We start from the raw sequence: 20,701 nt of genomic DNA on the forward strand, positions 1-20,701 counted from the left end.
TATACTTGTTCAGAATATTCAGATTTACTAGTTGATAAGAAAATACAAAAAGTGTGTAGCTGTCCAATAAAAAAAAAAAAATCAGATCATAGAGATGTTACTTATGCTACTTTTACAATTTTAAATATGTTATGTTATTATAGATATTTCACTGAGATTTGAGTAAATTAAAATTAAATTTAAAATTAAATTTATGCATTTAGCAGACTCTTTTATCCAAAGCGACTTACATTGCATTCAGGCTAACAATTTTCTACTATCATGTGTTCCCTCGGAGTAATCTTGTTATGTATTCTAACGTTGTTTTGTGTCACGGTTAGGTAATGTCGTCATCATGCTATGACATCACAACCGCTGAGTCCCAATTCGCATATTATCCGTCCTAAATAGTATGCGAAACTAGAATTAGTACGTCCCAAATCGTAGTATGTTGAAAAGAGTATTCCAAAGATACCCGGATGGTCTACTATTTCCGTTTAGAATTCGAAGTGCAGATCAATGCACACTCTAAGTGCTAATATTGCCCACAACCCATTGCGTGCGGGAAGGAGGAGCCTTGCGATGGCTTTGCGGTGATGTAAACATGGCAGCCGGATGCAGCAGCGGAGATGCGCCCTCAGCTTTTAAGTGTAAGAATTCAAATGTTTAACCCTTTAAAATAAGTAGCTTTCGTTACACACATTGCACATGAACGTCAGAACCAGCCGCCTCACAAACGACCTGCGTTTGGTTCTACGACGCCGCCACCCTGCTTCTTCACTCCTCAACTTGGTAGAAGAACATATTGTAAAATGTATTGTGAAAAAAAACGATGAGAAAAAAAGATGGGAACAGTAAATAAAATTTTATTGGACATACAAGAATGAATGAAACGTTAACAGTTGTGGTGTGCGTAACTAGGCAACCACGTTGTCGTTCACGTTGCATGACGTCATCGAAGGTATGTCCCAGAACGTGCATACTCTTTTGCTACACACTCAAAAGTATGTACTTTTTCCTCAAAAAAAAAGTACATACTTTTAGGTCGTAGTATAAGTAGGTGAATTGGGACTCAGCCAACGTCATTTAGCAGCTTCTTGCACCAAATTGATCTGCCTTTAGCAACTTCCCCTGAAAATGAGTTGGCAACAGTGCACACACATCATACCTGATAACCAATGTGCTACACACAATACAATAACGCCCATGGACAGCCCATGATACACTGATCTAATGGGCCATTTGAGGCACAGTCACAATGTAAATGTGTCTGAATTTATGTACAGTATAATCTTTCAACATATTACTCCTCATCTTCCCTTATTATAGTGAATAGATCAGTTAATAAATACAATATGCAAAAAAAAAGTTCATTAGAAAATCAAACTCTAGTAGTAAATCCTAAAAAGTATGTAATGTTACATTAGTGTTTTAGTTAAGTTTAGAGAACAAAATACCTAGCAGCAGCTCTAATGCAATCTGCAGAACTATAGCACTCATAATCAGAGAGATCAGTGAAAGACCAATTCACAGTGAGTCAACTCAGCTAATCAGTTACTAACCAGCACTGAGAGCAGCAAAGACAGTTGATAATACATTACAACATTACATTGTTATTTATTCTGAATTCAGTTTTAACGTACATGCTGGAAATCCACAAATCACTTACATCCATAATGATACTCTCTAAATAGCAGTTGTTGGGTTGTTAAACATGCACATTTGAAACAGATGTCAACTGGTCAGAACTGTAGATTTTGTCTCTGCAAAATCAGCAATGAAGGGTGATCCTGTAAGACTGAGGAACACTGTCATATTCACCTGCAGAACAGTAACACTGTTTTACTTACCTGGGAGACGGTGTAAATGTGAAGATGACACTTGGATCTGAGATGAGGCCGGAAGCTCCTTGTTTTAGGAATGAGGTTTGCAGATAGACGATGATGTAGACTAAGACACAATATCACATCTAAAACAAGGATCAAGTCCCCATTCATTAAAGGTATCACTGGGTATTAAGACTTGTATAGCATAATATAAAGTAAATGATGTCCCTTACTGAAATATGTAGTAGAAAACTTAAAGATTTATGTTACAAATATTTAGGACTATGGGGGGCGCCATTATTCTGATGACATAAAATGGTTGCACTCAGTAAGCTACTGCTGCTACCTGTTGCTGTTTTTACCGCAACACAACTCAGAATAGACAACTCGGGGAGTTGGGCCCACAAGGAGTCTAAACAGCCAGGATCTCGAGGGAAATTAATGCTGAGAAACTCATCCAGCTCATAACATTACATCATTTAAAGTATTAAAGTTCTCACAATATTTTTTTAGACTTGTGTGGACCTCTAGGTGTGTCTAGAGTTGAACAGTGCTCATTCAATAAATGCACAGCTAAACAGATGAGTTTTGAGTCAGGATTTAAATGTGGCTAATGTTTTAGCACATCTGATCTCTTCTGGAAGCTGATTCCAAATGCAGGTGGCATAATAGCTAAAAGTGGACTCCCCTTGTGTTGTGTGAACCCTTAGTATTTCTTAATGGTCTGGTTTATATTCAGTGAACATATCTGCTACAGTATGTATTTAGATCCTATCCCATTGAGTGATTTGTAAACAAGTAAAAGTACTTTAAATTCAATCCTAAATGAAACTGGAAGCCAGTGTAAGGACCTGAGGACTGGTGTGATATGCTCAGATTTTCTGGTTCTAGTCAGAATCCTGGCAGCAGCATTCTGGATGAGCTGCAGCTGTCTAATGGTTATTTTTGGGAAGGATGGGAAAGAGCCCATTACAATAGTCCACCCTGCTGGTGATAAAGGCATGAACAAGTTTGTCCAAGTCTTGGCTGGAAACAAAAGATCTAATTCTTGCAATGTTTTTTAAAATTATAGTATGCTGATTAAGTTACAGCTTTGACATGACTACTGAAACTAAGGTCTGTCTCCAGAATCACACCAAGATTCTTTATTCTCGATGTTTAGTTTTTTGACCCCTAGAGTCAAGGCATACACACACCTTGAGAATTTTCACTTTGATTTCCAAATGCAATGACTTTAATTTTCTCGTTGTTTAACTTAAGAAAGTTTTGGCACATCCAACTGTTAATTTTTAATCAATGCATTGGCAGAGGGAGTCAGTGGGGCTGTAGTCATTTGTCGATAAGGCTAAGTAAATCTGGGTGTCATCTGCATAGCTGTGATAGGCAATTTGGTTACCTTTCAAGGGAACTTTGAACAGCGTCCTCTAGGGATCTCTATTGAGGAATGCCTAGTCGTGACCCATGTCTGAAGCATACATTGAACACCAACAACATGTTGGCCGGCAAGGGCCCATGATGTCACTGCCGGTGCGAGTATAGTATAATCGAGCATATCATAATTTTAATTCCACCTGGTCTTGATGAATTGTTTGAGGGATGTCTTCAAGCTGTTCTGCCTTCCTGGATATTTGAAATATAAAAAAAAATGTTTGCAGTGGCCAACAGTTCAGACAGCTCGGGTGTCTTGGCCAACACGTATGGGGCAAATGTACTGAACAGGATGACGTTCAGGATTTGCACTTTGCAGTTCAGCCTGGTGTATCCAACAACCACCATCAGTCACATACACAACACGACCAACCAGCAGTGATGTGTTAATTCCAAATGCACAGAATTTCTGGAACAGCAAGTTTCTAAGGTTCTCTCCTGTTTCTGACATGCCGTTTTCGAATGGAGCCGCAAACAATACTCTGGAAACAAGAACAAAATCATTGTGTAATGAATGTGACTGGATATGAATGATGTTTTATGGTAATCCTCAGTCCATACACCCATTTGTCTCAATGATGGGCTTTATCTCCATTGCCACAGATGACTGCAGGGCCTGTGCTATTCCCTCAATATGTCTAGACACAGTGGTTGGATGTGGCACTGTATCTTTCACATCAAATATACCATATTTATCAGCTATGTTAATAAAGTGTTGAACTATGTCAACAAAGCCTTTCCAGGCAACAAAGTCATACGGTCTAATTTGTTTACAGCAAAGTGCGACCCATTTTTCTGTAGTTTCTTGCGTAACATGAGCAGGAAGTGCTTTATGGGGGAGCTTGCTTTATGAGCTTGCTTTGACCACAGAGAACTGTGCAGGTATGTCACCTCAGGGCAGAGGTGCCAGATTTGTGTCTGTTGTAAACGAACACTTTTGTACATCTATCTCAACTTATGAAGTTTAACTCCTTCCTATTTTTTTCAGTGACAATTGAGAATTGTGTCTCATTCCCTATTCAGGGAACCATGGTTGCATAAGTAACTTGAGACATTCTTTCTCATTATTTAACTTAGTGAGAGCATATACAGGCTAAACAATAGCAGTGAGAGGGGAGAGGTTATTATGTGAGCATAGGAGAGCATAAGTCTAAGTATTCACCTGGACAAATTTAGAACCATCCCGGAAAGCCAGACCCAGTTTGCCAGTCTCTGTAGGAGTATGTGTAACGATCGTGTATCCAGAGAGACACAGGGAGAGCGAGATCCAAAAGCAGGTATGCTTTATTTGAGGGATAATCCAAAAAATGAGGTCAAACAATCCAAAGTCAAAACCAACAATCAGTCCAGAACAAAAACAAACAAAGGAAAGGAAAGGGAAAGGAACGGAACGGGAACTCGGAGGACGAGAAGGCAGGGATGAATCTCGGGGAACGAGAAGGCTGAATAACACGAAAGGTAAGGACTCCATACAAACAACAGGGAAAGACAGGTATTTATAAGGAGGCTAATGACAATAGATTGCCTGCACCTGGTGCAATTAACTGGAGTGCAATTACTGTGAAGGCAGGACCAGACTAGAGGAATTATAGTGCCTATGGACACCCAGGGAAACAGAGACTGACAGCGTGACATTACCCCCTCCTCCACGGAGCAGCTGCCAGATGCTCCACCCGAAACCAAGGGAAATCCAACAGAAAAAGAGACTAGGAGGGCGTTGGAGCGGCGAAGGACTAGGGGGAGGGACGGAGGGCCAGGTGACATGGTAAAACAGATACAAGAAGACCAGGTAGAATGGGGAGACAGAGACAAGACAACCAGGTAAAATGGGAAGACAGAAAAAAGACAACCAGGTAAAATGGGGAGACAGAGACAAGAGAAGTGTAACACAAAACAAGGAGTCCAGGAGGGTGGTGGACCGGCGGAGGATCGGGGGAGGGACGGAGGGCCAGGTCCTAGAGGGAAACGGAACGACAGACACAGACTAGAAACCCAGGAGGAAGGTGGACCGGCAGAGGATCAGGGGAAGGGACGGAGGGCCAGGTCCATAGGAGGAAACAGACAGAAAAAACAAAAGAAAGCAAAAACACAAAAACATAAGTCCATAAAGGACATCACATGACGCCCACCAGGGCGGAGCAGAAGACCACCACAACCGTGTGGTCAGGGCGGAAGCCCCCCAGGGCGGAGCAGAAGACCACCACAACCTTGTGGTCGAGGCCAGAGTCCCCGAGGGCGGAGCAGACGACCACCACGTCCTTGTGGTCGAGGCCGGAGTCCCCCAGGGCGGAGCAGAAGACCACCACATCCTTGTGGTCGAGGCCGGAGTCCCCCAGGGTGGAGCAGAAGACCACCACAACCATGTGGTCAGGGCGGAAGCCCCCCAGGGCGGCGCAGAAGACCACCACATCCGTGTGGCCAGACCAATGGGAGGACGAAACTCTCGTAATCTAATGATGTTGCTACTGGATTCCAGAAGATCGGTGCTGACTTGACTCTGCTCATGAAGATTATTGGTGACTTGCATTTGTTCATGAAGATCCCCGGTGACTTGACTCAGTCCTTGATGACCACCGGTGACTTGACTCTGTCCTTGAAGATCACCAGTGACTTGAGTCTGTCCTTGAAGATCACCAGTGACTTGACTCTCTCCTTGAAGATCACCAGTGACTTGACTCTCTCCTTGAAGATCACCAGTGACTTGACTCTGTCCTTGAAGATCACCAGTGACTTGACTTGACTTGACTTGACATCACGCACCGCGATCCTGAAGGTCGACGAGAGCCCCAGAGCGGTCGTGCTTCACGCCGGGGTTAACGACACCACGCTGCGGCAGACGGAGGCGCTGAAGAGGGACTTCAGGAGCCTGATCGAGACGGTTCGCAGCATGACGCCCGCGGCGGCGATCGTCGTGTCTGGACCACTACCCACGTATCGACGAGGACACGAAAGGTTCAGTAGACTTTTTGCTTTAAATGAATGGTTGTTGTCAGGTGTAAAGAACAGAAACTGCTATTTGTTAATAACTGGAATCTTTTCTGGGAGCATCCTAGGCTGTTTCGCGCTGATGGATTACACCCCAGCAGAGACGGAGCGAAGCTGCTCTCTGACAACATCTCCAGGACACTTCGCTCCATGTGACTAGTAAGACAATTCTCTCATAACTATTATGATGACTTTTGTTCCACCCGCTTAAATGATAAAAGTACTTGTGCTGTAAAAACTATTAAGACTGTGTCTGTTCCCCGAATAGTGAGGTCAAAATATAATGTAGGATCTAGAAAAAATCTTATCGTAATTAAACCAGAAAAATGTAAAGTAAATGAACAAAAACAATTTTTAAAGTTTGGGCTCATAAATATTAGATCACTCACACCCAAAGCAGTTATTGTAAATGAAATGATCACAGAAAATAGTTTTGATGTACTCTGCTTGACTGAAACCTGGCTAAAACCAAATGATTATTTTGGTCTAAATGAGTCTACTCCACCAAACTACTGTTATAAGCATGAGCCCCGTCAGACTGGTCGTGGCGGAGGTGTTGCAACAATATATAGTGATATTCTCAATGTTACCCAGAAAACAGGATACAGGTTTAACTCTTTTGAAATACTTCTGCTAAATGTTACACTGTCAGACATGCAAAAGAAATCTAATGTATCTCTTGCTCTGGCTACTGTGTATAGACCACCAGGGCCGTATACAGAATTCCTAAAAGAATTTGCAGATTTCCTCTCAGACCTTCTAGTTACAGTTGATAAGGCGCTAATCATGGGAGATTTTAATATTCACGTTGATAATGCAAATGATACATTAGGACTTGCGTTTACTGACCTAATAAACTCCTTTGGAGTCAAGCAAAATGTCACCGGGCCCACTCATCGTTTTAATCATACACTAGATCTAATTATATCGCATGGAATCGATCTTACTGCTATAGATATTGTACCCCAAAGTGATGATATTACAGACCATTTCCTTGTATCGTGCATGCTGCGTATAACTGATATTAACTATATGTCTCAGCGTTACCGTCTGGGCAGAACTATTGTTCCAGCCACCAAAGAAAGATTCGCAAATAACCTGCCTGATCTATCTCAACTGCTATTTGTACCCAAAAATACACATGAATTAGACGAAATTACTGACAACATGGGCACTATTTTCTCTAATACATTAGAAGCTGTTGCCCCCATCAAATTGAAAAAGGTTAGAAAAAAAGTACTGTGCCATGGTATAACAGTAATACTCACTCTCTCAAGAAAGTAACTCGTAGTCTTGAACGCAAATGGAGAAAAACTAACTTGGAAGTTTTTAAAATTGCATGGAAAAACAGTATGTCCAGGTATAGACAGGCTCTAAAAACTGCTAGGGCAGAGCATATCCACAAACTCATTGAAAATAACCAAAACAATCCAAGGTTTTTATTTAGCACAGTGGCTAAATTAACAAATTACCAGACGCCACCTGATTCAAATATTCCACCAACGTTAAATAGTAATGACTTTATGAATTTCTTCACTGATAAAATAGATAACATTAGAAATACAATAGCGAATGTAGATTCTACAGCGTCTAACACTTCAGTTTCATCCATCGCACCCAAAGATAAACTGCAGTGCTTTACAAATATAGGACAGGAAGAGCTAAATAAACTTATCACTGTATCTAAACCAACAACAAGTTTATTAGATCCTGTACCCACTAAATTACTAAAAGAGCTGTTACCTGTAGCCGAAGAACCGCTTCTCAATATCATTAACTCGTCGTTATCTTTAGGTCACGTCCCAAAACCATTCAAGCTGGCGGTTATCAAGCCTCTTATTAAGAAACCAAAACTAGATCCTAGTGTACTGGCAAATTATAGGCCTATTTCAAATCTTCCATTTATGTCTAAAATTTTAGAAAAAGTTGTGTCTGCTCAATTGAGCACCTTCATGCATAAAAATGAACTGTATGAAGAATTTCAGTCAGGTTTTAGGCCCCACCATAGCACAGAAACTGCACTTGTTAAAATTACAAATGACCTGCTTCTTGCGTCAGATCAAGGCTGCATCTCATTTCTAGTCTTACTTGATCTTAGTGCTGCGTTCGACACCATAGATCATGACATACACATAGATCGATTACAAAACTATACAGGTATTCAAGGGCAGGCTCTAAGATGGTTTAGATCCTACCTGTCCGATCGCTACCATTTTGTTTACTTAAATGGGGTGTCATCTCATTTGTCATCAGTAAAGTATGGAGTGCCACAAGGATCCGTCCTAGGTCCCCTTCTATTTTCAATATACATGTTGCCCCTTGGTAATATTATTAGAAAATACGGAATTAGCTTCCACTGTTATGCTGATGATACTCAGCTATATATCTCAACAAGACCAGATGAAACTTCCCAATTATCTAAGCTAACAGAGTGTGTTAAAAATGTAAAAGATTGGATGACAAATAATTTTCTCCAATTAAATTCGGATAAGACAGAGATATTAATTATTGGACCAAAAAACACCACACAGAATCTTGTAGATTACAATCTGCAACTAGACGGATGTACTGTTACTTCCTCTACAGTCAGAAATCTGGGTGTTATATTGGACAGCAATTTGTCTTTTGAAAATCATATTTCCAATGTTACAAAAACCGCATTCTTCCATCTTAGAAACATTGCCAAGCTACGAAACATGTTATCTGTTTCTGATGCAGAAAAGCTAGTTCATGCTTTCATGACCTCTAGACTGGACTATTGTAATGGACTTCTAGGTGGTTGTCCTGCTTCGTCAATAAACAAGCTATAGGTAGTCCAAAATGCAGCAGCTAGAGTCCTTACCAGGTCAAGAAAATATGATCATATTACCCCAATTTTACAGTCTCTGCACTGGCTACCTATTAAGTTCCGTATCAGTTACAAATTATCATTACTTACCTATAAGGCCCTAAATGGTTTAGCTCCTGCGTACCTAACTAGCCTTCTACCACACTACAACCCATCACGCACCCTAAGGTCACAAAACACTGGACTTTTGGTAGTTCCTAGGATAGCAAAGTCCACTAAAGGAGGTAGAGCTTTTTCACATTTGGCTCCCAAACTCTGGAATAGCCTTCCTGATAATGTTCGGGGTTCAGACACACTCTCTCTGTTTAAATCTAGATTAAAAACGCATCTCTTTCGCCAAGCATTCGAATAATGTATCTCTTAAATTGTGAGTGTAGTTGCATCTGCATTTTTATTCTTTAGCTTGGGTTAAACTAATTTTACTTTGTTGGATCAGCAGCTATGCTAATGATGTCTCTATTTTGTTTCTTTGTTTTGCCACGGGATTTACATCCCGTGGTAACTAGGATTTACACAAGCTCCAGTCTGGATCCAGAACACCTGAGAAGAGATGATGCTGACCCTCAGAGGACCCCAGATGATCCTAACCTTGAATCAACAAACAGAACTAACAATTATTGCTACATGTGTGACTGCATCATATAATTACTATTAATTAATAATATTGATAGTTCATCATCTAGCTGACTACGTCTTGTATTATTATTATTATTTTTATTTTTCTAAAATCCTGTCAAACGTGCACAAACTACTAGCTACTACTAAATATTGTAGAAACATAATTTTCTGTAAAGTTGCTTTGTAACGATTTGTATTGTAAAAAGCGCTATACAAATAAACTTGAATTGAAAAAAAAAAAAAACTTGACTCTGAAAGGTCAACGGTGACTAGCCTTGTCTCTGGAAAGTCTATGGTGACTAGTCCTGACTCTGGAAGGTCAAAGGTGACTAACCCTGACTCTGGAAGGTCAATGGTGACTAACCCTGACTCCAGAAGGTCAACGGTGACTAACCCTGACTCTGGAGGGTCCATGGGTACCTGACTCGACTCTGGAGGGTCAACCGGAATCTGACTTGATTCTGGGGAATCAACTGGAACGTGACTCGACTCTGGATGGTCAACAGGAGCCTGACTCGACTCTGGACAGTCAACTGGAATTTAACTCGACTCTGGAAGATCGACAGGAACTAGCCCTGACTCTGGAGATGTTGAGCTGATTAAAAACGACTTTTTCAATAATCTTGCCTATCAAAAGGAAGATTTGATATTGGTTTATCGTTGCTCAGTGTGGTGTTATCTTTTTCAGGAGGGGCTTAACAACTGCAGTTTTCAGGGAGTCTGGAAAAGTCCTAGAAAGAAGTGAGGCATTCACCACTTCTAAGAGATCAGCTTCTAAACAATTAAGCACACTTTTGAAAAAATATGTGGGAAGTGTGTCAAGATGGCAGGTTGACGATTTTAGGTGCTGTACTATTTCTTCCAAAATGTTGCTATATCAATTGCTTCAAAAATAGACATAGTATCTTATTTTTGAAATTGTGGTCGAATCTATCTGATCTCTGCATAACTAGAAGATGTGCAAATTGTCTTCCTGATATTATTGATTTCCTCAGAAAAGCAGGAAGAAAACTCAATGTGTATTTGCTTTCAGAGAGCATTTCAGTGGGAATCTGACTTGAAGGTTTGTCAGTCTCTCAACAGTGGCAAAAAGAGTGTGTGTTGTTTGAGCTGCTGTTTAAAAGGTTTGAGAAGAAGGACTGTCTAGCTGTGGCTAGTTGTCTTTATAGATGTTGTAGCGAATTTTTACATTTAGTCTTCCGCCAAATCTGCTCAGATTTTATGCATTGTCTTTTCATACTCTGTACTGCTGTTGATTTTCTCCAAGGTGATTTTTGTCTGCTTACTGACTTTTACAAGAGCAATATCAGCAATAACATTTTTGCCTCATACTGAATCAGGTCTAAAGTGTTTAAAACAGTTATAATTTCATTGTAGTTTTGATTTCTGCATTATCCATGTGTATATTAAAATCCACTGCAATAACAAAACAGTCAAACTCAGGAAATCATTGATAACATTTCTGTGACCTCTTCAACAAAGGCTGGAGAGTATTTTGGAGGCCTGTAAATAATGATAAACGAAATGCGTGGAGCACCTTTTAGCACAATCCCTAGATAAAAGACAAGTACTGACCAAATGACACTTGCTTGCATTGATAGACGTCTTTAAATAGAGCAGCTACACCCCCACCTCTCCTAACAGTCCTGCAAACACTCTGTAAGTGAAGTTAGGAGGGGCTGCTTCATTAAGGACTGTTGCATTGCAGCTGTCTTCAAGCCATGTTTCGTTTAGGAACATAAAATCCAGATTGTTTGTGGTTAAGTCATTGATCAGAAATTGTTTATTTATTAGTAAGAGAATGTTTACAAATGCTAACTTGATGGCTGTGCTTTGTGTCTTTACATCAATCTTAGTTTGATGCATAATAAGCCACATATTAGATGAGTTTGACCTTCGGTTTGAGAAGGCCTTACACTTTCTATCACATAATAAAAAAGAAATAGAGAAAGCTACAGGCAAACTGGGTTCCCGCTTGTTCTGTAGACATTTGTGAATGTTGCTGCTATCAAAGCTCGGACCCAACACATCACTGAGAGCTGGTAAGTGAATGAATGAATGAACAGGTAATTAATATATAAGTGTGCATACTTTACACATACAAACAGCACTTATTAAGTAAGTACAGTTCTGTAAAGACATATGGAATAACGAAACATTTATGGTGCCAAATTTGGTAGCTCTGTTAGAAGGTACATTAGCGAACATGACATGTGAACTCTCAAGTGGGTGTAAAGGGTTCCTTTATATATGAAGCCTATTCCACAGTGAAGGCCAGTATAAGGCTTCTCTACAGTGTGAACTCTTATGTGTCTCTTAAGTCTTTCTTTTCGTGGGAAGCTCTTTCCACAATGAGGACAGATGTGAGGCTTCTCTCCAGTGTGAATTAAAAAAACTCATATGAGTTTTGAGTGTTTATTAATAAATGAAACTATGCCACACTGATCACGTGATCTGCTTCACTCCAGTGTGAACTCTCATCTCATGTGAGTCTTAAGATTTCCTTTTCGATTCAAAGTTTTCCACACATTTTGCAGGTGCAAGTCTTCCCTCCAGTGTGTTGATTCCTGTGGTTATTAAGGGATACTTTATGAATGAAACTCTTTCCACACTGTTGGCAGGTGTAAGGCTTCTCTCCAGTGTTAATTCTAATGTGGACTTCAAGGTTTTCTTTTTTTATTAAAAGTATTTCCACACTGTGGGCAGATGAATCAACCTGGAGTCTCAGTTTTCTGAGCTCTTTTTTGAGTGGAAGACTTTTCAGTCTGTGATTTTTCTCCGGTTATGAAATAACAATGTTTCTCATACTGATCTTTCTCTTCCATTTCATTCAGATCTCGACTCTCCTTTTTCACTGCCACCAGGTCTAAAGCTAGGTAAATAAATAAAATACAAATACATGTTAACACCAGTATGATAGCATAAAGCAAGAGACATTCGGTGCTGTAACAGACACGCCAGGTTCCATCACCAACCAATCACAGCGCACTCCCTCACCTGAGTACTTATCACTCCCACCTGCTCCTCATACACCGGCAACCATCACTCCCCATAAAAACCACACACATGCACCCAGTCAGCGTCCGGTCTCATTTGCAACAAGGTATTACCTGCATGCTTACTCTAAGGACTAACCTATCTCTCTGCTTACCTCTCTCCAGCGATGTCCACTATCTCCAAGTCTCCATCGTGTGCATGTGTTTGTCCACTACCTCCAACATTTTGTGTTCTCCACCAACGGATCCGTTCATCACTGCTACCTCCAGCACCATTACCTCACTGTGCACTACCCATTCCTTTGCTTGTGCCACAATAAACTGTGTTCTCCTGTTATTACAGCCTCCTGTCCTTGCTTACCGTAACAGAAAACCGGACCAAGGCCGATCGGCACAAGCATGAGCCTCACGGACCCCTTCCCGGACCTCGTTGAAGCTTTGCATCGCACCCTCACTACTCTTCTGGCATCCCCATCACCTGCCAGCACTTCCGCTGACAACAACACCACTTCCTCACCTGCTGTGCATGCCAGTCCCATGGCCAAGCCAGCGCCCTTCTCTGGATCGGCGGAGGATTGCAGCGGATTCCTGCTCCAATGCTCGCTGGTCCTGGAGATGCAACCGAACTTATACCCCACTGAACGATCGAAAATCGAAAACTCCAAGGTAAAGCGCTTCAGTGGGCCGATTCTATTTGGACACAAAATAATCCTGTTATCCAGTCTTATTCTAGCTATGGTTGCACGGTGCACCGATACTTCAAAAGTATCGCGATTCTCGGAAATTAAAAAACGTCACGATTCCTAAATTTATTAGTATCGATACTTTAAAGATTGACTGCATTCCAGATTTGTAAGAGACGTATTTCATGTTGGGGTGTGCAACGCACGCTTCCAGTGCCTCCCTATGGACGTCTGTATTTTTTCTCCTCACGCACGCAGCAAAGAAGCTGCAGCTGTCATGTTACAAACACTACAGCGAGATGGCTGCATTAGTGATGCACAGATCGTCTCATAACCATGTGGAAAAACTGATTTGGCTTTATTAAAATGTGTGCATAATCACATTAATTAAATAGTCTAAATAAGTTGTTCAGATAAACAAAGCACAAGGTTTTCTTGCATAATTAACATTTTAATTGTTTAGTCAGACAGTTCATATTATAATATATTCACATAAATAAATCGGGGACTAAACGTGGAGTTATGTTCTGTTTGCTTAATATTAAAACAAGCATATGTGCACAGTACCTATAACTTCGCTTTGCATCTGCTGATTGCTGATCGAGATTTACATGCCCACTGACCCGGTATACTCTCAATCATTTCATTCATGAACGAGATGTATTAGTTCATTCAACTCGTTCACGAATGAGAAGATCACTCGATCTTGTTCAGTGAAGGGCGGATTCGTTCACTACATTCAACAAATCACATGTTCCATCACATCTTGAGTAACTCTTTGACAGGATGAAACCACAGACAGTAAAATAAATGAGAACAGAGCTGTTTACGAGCGCCGCGCTCGAGCGCTGAGGGAGGAAGTTCAGTGAACGAGAGATATGAGTCAGTGGATTACGTGAACCAGAGTGATTACAGTTCACCTAAAAGATTTTATTTCATAAAAGCGGGACCCTCGGGTTTGCCAAAACCCGACCCGCGCATCACTAGACTGCATGTGCGAGCACAAATGATACTGTGACCACCGGTCCACGACTGGTAGAAAAAGATGACGCTCAATAAAGCTCACTGGCTGAGTTTTCTCCTCTGAAAGGAAAGGTAGCACAACTGACAGAATAAGTTACAATATCTTTTTTTTTTTTTTTTTACCTTAAATGCCATTGCTTAAATTTATATTATTTATATTTGGATATTTAATCTTCTGAATTAGGAAACATTGTGTAATATAATTGCTATTCATCTTATTCAAAGTTAAGAATCAAGATAAATTTATTACTCTTATGATAACATTGCTAAATGTATTCTTTTTTTTTTACCTTGAATGTCATTGCTCTAATTTTTTATTTTTTTATTTTAATGTTTCATATTTTGTTGAAATGTTTATCATATATGCTGTTCATTTGTTCGTTTATTATTGTGTTATATGATTAGAATGTTGTATTTTGATAGTGTATTTTCCCCTTTCAGGAAAAGTATCGAAAAAGTATCGAAATCGCAATTCTTGACTTGGAATCGGTATCGAAGCAATAATTTTGGTATCGCGACAACACTAATTCTAGCTTCATCGACCATTTCCGAGAAGTTATTGGCAGACCCGCATGGGATTCTTCTTTTGGTGAGAAGCTTTATAATTTAAAACAAGGAAAAATGTCTGTCAATGAATATGCTCTTAAGTTCAGGACTCTTTCGGCCACTAGCGGATGGAATGAGCAAGCCTTGCTGACCACCTACCATCAGGGGGGATTGGAACCTCGAGTGTGGTTGCATCTCGCTGCATACGAGGACACCATCGGGCTCGAACGCTTCATTCAACTCTCCATCCGTTTTGCCACTCGTATGCAGTCTTGCCTCGAAGAGCACCAGGGCTAGGCGTATTCCAACTCGCCACTCTGCCATCCAGAGACTGTCAGCTCCCCAGAACCAGCTAGCGAGCCCATGCTCATTGGCTCACTGCTGCTGAGCGGCAAAGATGGCTGGCCCAGAATCTCTGCCTCTACTGCATCTCCGGGGCATATCATGAAGCTACTTCATAAGGAGGAGATCCATCTGCTGGTTCTGGAGGAATCCACCGCTGACGTTACCCTAAGGCACCCGTGGTTGGAGCAGCACAACCCAGTTATCTTGTGGAAGATGGGCGAAGTCCTGAAGTGGGGCGAATCCTGTTTCCAGGGCTGTCTTGCTGTATTCCCTGTTCCAACCAAACTCTCCCCAGAACCTCTACCCGTCTGTACAACCTCCATCGAGAGCCCTGTTGAAAAGCAATCTGTCAACATTCCACCCTGTTACGCCCCCTTCAGTGACGTGTTCTGCCCCAAATAGGCCTCCAAGCTGCCTTCACACCGGCCATGGGATTGGGCCATCGATCTGCTTCTGGGTAAGCCAGTGCCCAAAGGAAGGATTTATCCCCTTTCCATCCCAGAAGAGAAGGCCATGGAGGACGCTGGTGCAAGGTTACATCCATCCATCAACCTCCCCTGCTGCTTCAAGCTTTTGCTTCATGGAGAAGAAGGACGGAGGCTTGCGGTCTTGCATTGATTACCGTGCCCTCAACAATATCACAGTCAAATTCCGCTATCCTCTTTCTCTCGTCCCTGCTGCCCTGGAACATCTCATTGGTGCTACTGTCTTCACCAAGTTGGACCTCCGCAGCGATTACAACCTCATCCAGATACATGAGGGGGACGAGTGGAAGACAGCTTTTATCACCCTTACTGGCCGCTATGAATACCTGGTGATCCCATATGGACGAGTCAACGCACCCTCCGTATTCCAGGATTTCATCCATGAGGTGCTCCGGGAGTTCCTCCACAAGTTCGTTCTCGTCTACATTGATGACATCCTCATTAACTCCCGGAGCTTAGCGGAACATCGTCGCCACGTTGCGGAGGTCCTGCAACGCCTGAGGGCCTTCCACCTGTACCTCAAAGCCGAGAAATGCTCTATCCATCAGCCCTCAGTGCAGTTCCTTGGATATTACATCGACAGCAGTGGCATCTGGATGGACGAGGGGAAGGTGAACGCTGTCAAAAACTGGCCCACTCCTGCCACGTTCAAAGAACTCCAACGATTCCTCGGCTTTGCTAACTTCTACCGCCGATTCATCCAAAACTACAGCTCCATCACCAACCCACTTACCAGTCTCCTCCGTAATAAGCCCAAGTCTCTGACCTGGACCCCTGCCACCACGGAAGCTTTCAACTCTCTCAAAGAGGCTTTCATTACCTCTCCACTCCTGGTACATGACCCCAATCGGCCCTTCATCGTCAAAGTCGACGCCTCCACCACCGGAGTAGAAGCGGTCCTGTCCCAGCAGCAGGGGAATCCCACCCGCTTCCATCCATGCGCCACCTTTTATCGTAAGCTCAACCTAGCAGAGGTCAACTACGACATCGGTAACCGAAAGCTACTGGCCATCTAATTGCCGCTGGAGGAGTGGAGGCATTGACTGCAGGGAGCCAAACACCCTTTCCTAGTTCTCACGACCATCAAAATCATTAAACCCTCTCACTGCTGAGGGAACGCTTCTGGTGGCCCAATATGGCATCGGACATCAGAAGTACGTGCACGGATGTAAAGACTGCGCCATCTCAAAGAGTCCATGCCACCTACCATCAGGCAAGCTCCTCCCTCTGCCCATCCCGAACCACCCGTGGTCACACCTAGGGGTGGACTTCATCACGGATCTGCCTCCCTCTTATAACAACACATGTATCCTTATTATAGTTGACCGGTCCTCTAAATCATGTCGTCTTCTCCCCCTGAAAGGTCTACCCACGGCCATGGAAACGGCCGAGCTAATGTTCAATCACGTCTTCAGATACTTTGGCATTCCGAAGACATCGTCTCCGACAGAGGCCCCCAGTTCATCTCCCGGGTTTGGAGGGCCTTCCACTCACTCCTAGGTGTGGCCATCAGCCTTTCCTCTGGTTACCATCCCCAATCCAACGGGCAGACAGGGGAGATCGGCCACTTCCTGCGTACCTTCTGCCATGGCCACCAGGACTCTTGGAACCAGTTCCTAGGGTGGGCCGAGTACGCACAGAACTCTCTACGACAGCCTTTCACCGGACTCATTCCATTCCAGTGCGGGCTCGGCTACCAACCACCACTCTTCCCTTTTTCAGGAGAACCCTCAGACGTTCCATCGGTCGACTACTGGTTCCGAGAAAGCGAGAGGGTCTGGGACGTGGCCCACCACCAACTGCAACGGGCCCTACGTAGGAGCAGGATGACAGCAGACCTTCGCTGCTCAGACGCTCCAGCATACCAACCTGGACAGAAGGTCTGGCTGTCAACCCGTGACATCCGCCTGCGCCTACCATGCTACAAGTCCCAGGTTCATTGGCAAGTTCACCATCACCGAGCAGATCAATCCGGTCACCTTCAAACTCCACCTGCCACCTGAGTGCCAGATCCACCCCACTTTCCATGTCTCACTCCTCAAACCTTACCGTCCTTCTGTTTCTCCCTCCACAGAGCCTGGCATAGCCGAAGCCCCCCTACCTCTCCTCCTTGACGATGGAGCTGCCTACAAGATTCATGACATCCTGGACTCCCAGCGGCGTGGTGGACAACTTGAATATCTAGTGAACTGGGAAGGATACGGTCCAGAGGAACGTGGTGGACGTCCTCTTCCTCGTGGAGCCGGTCTTTCGGGGTGATTGGGGTGGAAGGTGTCTAGTAGGTTCGGATCCAGGATGTCGTTGCGTGGGACCCATGAGCGTTCCTCTGGACCGTATCCTTCCCAGTCCACTAGATACTGAAGTTGTCCACCATGCTGCCGGGAGTCCAGGATGTCATGAACCTTGTAGGCAGCTCCATCCTCAAGGAGGAGAGGTAGGGGGGCTTCGGCTATGCCAGGCTCTTTAGAGGTAGAAACAGAAGGAGCGGGCCGTGGGGAGGAGACTTTTACTATATGCTATAGCACATCACTTGATTATTAATTCATTGTCTTTTTTACATCAAGGTTTCATCTTTGTTTCTGAAATAATATGCAAAATGGAAAAAAGGGATGAGACTTGAAATACTTTTTTACTCTCATGAGTCTTTTGTAACTCATAAAATTGCGTTATTAAAATGTATGTGCTGTATTAAAAAAGATCACTTGTACAAACCCAAAACCTAATTAGGCCCCACACTACAAAATTGGTGTGATATTCAATAGAGCTCCATGTATTTTTCTTTTTTGTTTTCTTCCCAACCCCCTCCTTTTTTCTTTATCTGTTGCACAGAATACTTACTATGAATGGTAGAGCCCAAACGAAGTCTGGATTGACAAAAAATCACTGCCTGTTAAAAATGTCGATGCAAGAGTGAAACTGTGGTGACTTAAGAGAAAATCTTATAGATGGTTTCATCAGGCAACTGGCCCTAAGTTAACTTTGGGTCTGTTTTTGTTTATCAGTCTGGCGCCGTGTACAAACACAGTGAAAGTAGACTAAAGTTGGACCCAAGTGGTTGTGCTGTGGGATGTTTCCCATACATTTATTTATTTGTGGCACTTACAATATCAAAACTGGTTTTCCAAAGGCTTCGTTGAATAAACATGAGCACGTACTGGACATTTAAAAATCAAAACTAGGTGCGGGTGTTTTTTTATTTCACTGTATTTCTGAAGGAAGATTGTCTTTAATTAGTCTACAGAATTTTCTATGTAATTTTCATTTCATCTTTCATGTTTTATGCTTGATAAAGCAGTTTTTGTGAGCTCAGCACTGCTGTGTGTACAGCTGTTACCTGGGAAACCTGTTTCTCCCACTTTAAAGCACCTCCTGCTGGCAGAGAATGAATTAGCATTTTTAGTTAGTCCTTCTGATTCACGCAGCAAACATATTTGGCTTGTTATCTAAAATACTCTACTCTAGAGGGACTATTTAGCTATTGTTATTGTTTCTATTTGGAAGTCAACCGGAAGTTAAGTTAGGGCCACAAAAGCATGCTTGCGCAGTAACGTTTGTTTATGTTGTTGCCATTGAAACCGTCTATGATGGTATACTGTGGCATTTAGGCTACGTTCACACTGCAAGCTGAAACGACCTAATTCCGATTTTTTTGCCCCATGCGACCTGTATCTGATCTTTTCATGACAGTCTGAATGACACAGATCCGATCTTTTCAAACGTGACCCAGGCCACTTGGGTATGTGGTCCTGAATCCGATACGCATCCGATCTTTTGAAATGCGACCTCCGTCTGAACGGCCAGGCCACATGTATCCGACCCGTACATCATTGATACGCTACAAACGTCATAATTCTGAATTGAAGTATGCGGGAATGAGAAGATAAACTGATGAATTCTGTATTAGTGAAGCCACTCACATCAGTATCCCACCACTCCTGGCTGCAACTCCGCACCCACACGTTTCTCTGTACCGACGTTGCTAACACTGCTCCACAAAACACCATGGCCAAAAACCTTGCTCTTCTCCTTCTTTTAAATTTTCTTCTTAAAACGAGAAGATTGTAATTGTGCTGGCTCCGTTGGGAAAATAACTTTAATATTGCAAAAAGAGCTCCGCTGTTGACTACACTGTTGTTGACATCCATGTTTAACATTAGCTACTTCCGCAAACAACGTGTGACGTCGTTGAGCGTTGAGTACTCTTCTGCGCATGTGGGTCACTTCTGGGTCATGTCACATTCACACAGGAGATCACAAAAGGTCGCATTTAATTGGAAATGTGAATGGCCTTGCAAAAAAATTAAAAAAATTCAAAAAATCGGAATTGAGCATTAAGCCTTGCAGTGTGAACGTAGCCTTAGAGGCTTCTGAACATCTTAAAGGGATAGTTCACCCAAAAATCAAAATTATGTCATTAATAACTCACCCTCATGTCGTTCCAAACCCGTGAGACCTCCTTTTATCTTTGGAACACAGTTTGAGATATTTTAGATTTAGCCCGAGAGATCTCAGTCCCTCCATTGAAACTGTGTGTACGGTCTACTGTCCAGAAAGGTAAGAAAAACATCATCAAAGTAGTCCATGTGACATCAGAGACAAGCATCGAAAATACATTTTGGTCCAAAAATAGCAAAAACTATGACTTTATTCAGCATTGTCTTCTCTTCCATGTCTGTTGTGAGAGAGTTCAAAACAAAGCAGTTTGTGATATCTGGTTCGTGAACGAATCATTCGATGTAACCGGATCTTCTTGAACCAGTTCACCAAATCGAACTGAATAGTTTTAAACGGTTCACATCTCCAATACGCATTAATCCACAAATGACTTAAGCAGTTAACTTTTTTAATGTGGCTGACACTGCCTCTGAGTTCAAACAAACCAATATCCCGGAGTAATTCATTTACTCAAACAGTACACCTACTGAACTGCTGAACACCG

General features: G+C 42.4%; 1 long non-coding RNA gene across 1 annotated transcript in view; it reads right to left on the reverse strand.

Moving 5' to 3' along the window:
* The window catches only part of LOC132106189 (uncharacterized), a 228,828-nt gene that overhangs the window by 160,564 nt on the left and 47,563 nt on the right, over positions 1 to 20,701 (reverse strand). The window lies entirely within an intron of this gene.

This window comes from Carassius carassius, chromosome 26 (assembly GCF_963082965.1).
Source record: "Carassius carassius chromosome 26, fCarCar2.1, whole genome shotgun sequence".
In the NCBI taxonomy this organism is placed as follows: domain Eukaryota; kingdom Metazoa; phylum Chordata; class Actinopteri; order Cypriniformes; family Cyprinidae; genus Carassius; species Carassius carassius.